Genomic DNA, 4,462 nt, shown 5'->3' on the forward strand with positions numbered 1-4,462 from the left:
TTTTGAAAAACAAGTAAAAGCACATTTTCCCACAAAGGTGTTGTAAATTAAATTTTAATTTAGTTTAAAAGAACAAATTTTCAATATAGAATTCATTTCTCATGTAATTATAAGGTAGCCAAACAATCAGAGGAGGTCCTACTAAAATAACTACAACCCTTGATCCAAGCTCACAATCCAAAGAATGAGAAAATGTAACACTTGTAGCCGCCAGGGGGGGGGGGGGGATAGGTTTTCCCTTTGCTATTAAAATCCTTCTTCACTCTGCCTTGAGTGACAAGTGAAGAGGTGGTGGGATTCAATAAATGATCCACTAAATTTTCATGTTTTAGCATAAAAAATATAAAGTAAATAAATAAATCTTCATGTGATTATATTTTGATTTAAAAAATATTTTTAGGAATATAAATATAAAATTAAATATTGACTTATCTAACTCTCTTAAGCTTCAAAGTTGCATGATGTCTTCCAGTGCAATAGATTGGTATAGGATGTCAAGTGTCAGTCATGGAAGATCTTCAAGCTTGGTCAATCATCAATGGCTAGCAAATGGCATTGCTTATGGATTATTCACTATTTGTTTTAGTGAAAGGACTACATTACCCCTAACTTGTTTGTAGGTAAAAGAAATAATGAAGGGTGAAAAAGTTCTTGTGGTATTTCTCAATTCTCAACTCTGCTCATCAGAGCTCTTCCCTGTTACTGGACGACTTCATCAATCCCTTGAATCAACAATTGCTAATTATGCCACTGTCATTGTTCGAAAAGTTGCTGAAGCTTATAAGATGTCCATTGGTTTTATTGGTAGCCTAATTTTGGATATGCAGGGGGTGTTATTATTTTCATGAGGTCAGTAAAACATGTTCTTGTATGGTTTTCATTCTTTGTGATGAGGTCGTGATTCATGTTATGTTTTTAGATATTGTTTGCTTTGGGCATCTTGGTCTGAGACATACGTCTGGGCTGATGGACCCTTATTTATGAGTCACGAGTTTCTCTCTTCACTCACCAATGTGGGATTATTTTCCTCACAACAGTCCCTCCCAGCGAAGGGTGAAACTCCAGTGCGTACAACTAGGGTTTCCCATAGACCGTGCCAATCTATTGTGACTGGAAACTGGATGCTATATATTGAGATAGACTTGCTTATCGATGCCGGAGATCTAGAGAAACAATGCAAGATCCATATAGGTGTTTTTTCTGGTTACAACCACTAAAGGATATAGGGTGGCACAAGGAAATAGTTGGGCTATAGGGTGGCACAAGGAAATAGTTGGGCTACATTTTGTAGCTATTTTAACTATTCAATTTGTACTGATTTTGCTTAAGATATTAGCATACCATGTATACCATATTATGAATGTAGCAGTGTATCCATATTAATGTGCAAACACTTGTAAGGCTACTGAAGTTTTTGTTCCTCTCATAAGCTGAAGAGAGTATATGATCATTTGTTTATTTATCAATATATTTATACTTTAATACTCAAGAAAAGGCTACTTGACCCAGTAGAATATTGCCAGGATCTCTAAAAATAATTAAGCCTAGTCAAATGAGATATTACTGATGACTGACTTGAGTGATATTATCTTTTAGTGCATTCACAACATTATTCAATCAAGAACAACAATAATTATTAACTCGAAAAATGTGTTTTCTTCAAAGTTGTCTATATATAAAGATGAGATGGGTTTTTCTTTTACTTTAAACTTAGAATATATAAGGACATAAAGGTTTTAATTATTGATGCATACTAGTTTTCCCTCTTACCAATAAGCATTATGGTGGGTGCATTATATATCAGAATGTATCTACTGTTTCATAATGTGAACTAATCATAAGTTACTAATAAAATTCATGTTCTTCAAACATTGACATTAGTCCATTCAAAATAAGCATTGTGGTGGATGCATTATCTATCAGAATGTTGTGATGATATTAACAGATTTTGCTTGTCAATCGAACATTATATATACGGTGTCAAAATATGTTCTCGAGAATGTTGATTTTGAAACATGCACGTGTATGCATTGAACTAGATCGCATGAACGTTTTGAATGGATTAATGTCAAATGTTTGTAGAATAAGATTTTTATTGGTACGATCAGTCTCCTAACGTAAGATGTCTTGTTGTTCTGGATAAGTATTATGGATTTTGGTATATCCAATGGTTGATGTCTCCATAACTATACGTCAATGTGTTGATCATAATTATTTTATTGTGAATAAAAAAGATGTTCAACAAGAAATCCATTTCCGTAGTAGAAAAAATAATAAAATATTTATACATGATTCGATGAAATCCGGGTTTGATAGTATGTTTAGTAAACACTACAAATGTTTTGAAAAATATTAATTTAGAAATGGGAGTAAATTTGGGTTTCATCAATCACCCCCAAGCTTTCTTTGTTGCTTTTCATAGGCTATGCTCGATCACTCCAGGACATTTGAAGCCTTGGAAATAATGAATGCTGTGATGATCTAAATCTCAAATGCAGTTTGTGAGAGTGCTTGTAGTGTACGGCCACAGAGAGAGAGAGAGAGAGAGAGAGAGAGAGAGAGAGGAAATATTATACTTCAAACCCATTTGAACCTTAGAACATGAACCCTTATCCATGCGTAGATTTCCAAAACAAAGGGAATGGTGGAAGAGGTCCCTGTGGCCTACTTCATTAACAATCTGGACAACTGCCATACTTGGATGAGCCTAAAATTGGCCAGGCTGAAGCTAGACCAGCCCCGGTGGGCTGGGTTGAAAGAGTTTCTCTTAATCGATTTCTCTATATGATCCATTGAGATTTGGAGCTACCGTTATCAAGACAAACTTCTCTAAAACCAACTGAGGAATGCTATTAAACTCAAATTCAAAAATTTGAAAGATAATTCAAAATTCAAACATAAAATAAAATAGCGCTTAATACTCCCCGTCAAGGTGGAGAGTGCAATGCATGAACCAATTGTGAGTTTTTACCAAAAAAGAAGCCAACTTGTGAGCAAGTGTATGAAAGTGGTCTCAACTAGGGGTGTCAATTCGTGGCCCGACCCTACTAAACCAATCAGGACCGATCGTTTATAGACCGGCCCAGGCCGTACCATTTATTAAACGTGTCGGGCTTGAGCCTGGCCCATTTACAAACGGTGGTCTCAGTCCTGCTACTTGGACCGTCGAGCGCCCAACCGAGACCGACTAAATAACATCCGATCGAGACCGACCTATTGTGCACTGGCCTGACCCGACCCTTTAATGATTGTAGAATACATATTTTATCCCCCCAAATTAAAGAGTAAAAACTAAAAAGTAAAAAGATGTTCACATTTTAAATAATGGTTATATTTGGTATCATTTATTGTCATTTTTTTGGGATTGCATGAGTGGCTGGAATATAAGAGCACATTTTAAAGAGGGCATGTTTAAAAACCGGTTAAAGCCCATTTAACATTAAACATGTTCGTAGCCCAGTTAAGGCCCGACTAAAGCCCCGATTATATCCCGAGGCCGACTGACTGAATATAAAACATACCATGCCCTCAATAACTAAGCCCGATTAGTTAAATGGGCAGACACGGCGCAACCTTTGAAAGCCTTCAAGCCCGATTAAGTCCAACCGAAACTGGACCAGCTCGCTCGGTTGACACCCCTTGTCTCAACCCAAATCTTTTATGAATACTTTAGGGCATGTTTGATTGCTTGATTCTACGGAATCTTAATTCTTACAAAATAGAAATTTGAAGATGGAATGGGATGTATGCTATTTTGATGATGTTGGCTTGTATCGTTTCATGAATGACATGACAAGTTGATCTCTATGTGTTTTGTCCTTTCATGAAATACAGGATTGAAAGCAATCTTGAAAGTGACTTGATTATCATAGTACAAAATAGTTGTATGATGTGGAACCAATATATCAAAAAGAAGGTAGAAAAGCCATGTGAGTTCGAAATTGCAGAGGTTAATTATAAATCCCCACTAATGTAGTAAAATATTTTATTTTAAAAAATCCACCACTACCAGCTCCAAAAGGGGTGGGGTTTTTTCCCCACCACCACCATGGCCCCACCCTTGTGCCACCACCACCACCAACACCAACACGAGTGTGGATTAGTTCTTGTATGAGAACCATTTTCATACTAGTTGATTCACACAGATGGAATCCACCACAGAATTGATTGTTGGGTAGACTCCGTTTGTATAGATCAGTCCCTTACAAAAATGGTTCTCGTACGAGGACTTGATCCGCTCTCCACCAATACCATGCCCTTGATCCCTAAGCCACTACGACCACCCTAGAGTGTCCGAAATCTCTGCCCTTTTTCTTCTTCTTCTTCTCCTTCTTGCAATGCAACCCAATTACCCCACCCTACCCTGCCCCTGAGGCCCAACCGAACCTCAAACCACTCACCGTACCTCCGTGCAACCACCACACCATCTCCACCTCTACTTCTCCACACCTTCTTCCACCTT

The sequence above is a fragment of the Macadamia integrifolia genome, chromosome 2 (assembly GCF_013358625.1).
Source record: "Macadamia integrifolia cultivar HAES 741 chromosome 2, SCU_Mint_v3, whole genome shotgun sequence".
Lineage (NCBI taxonomy): Eukaryota > Viridiplantae > Streptophyta > Magnoliopsida > Proteales > Proteaceae > Macadamia > Macadamia integrifolia.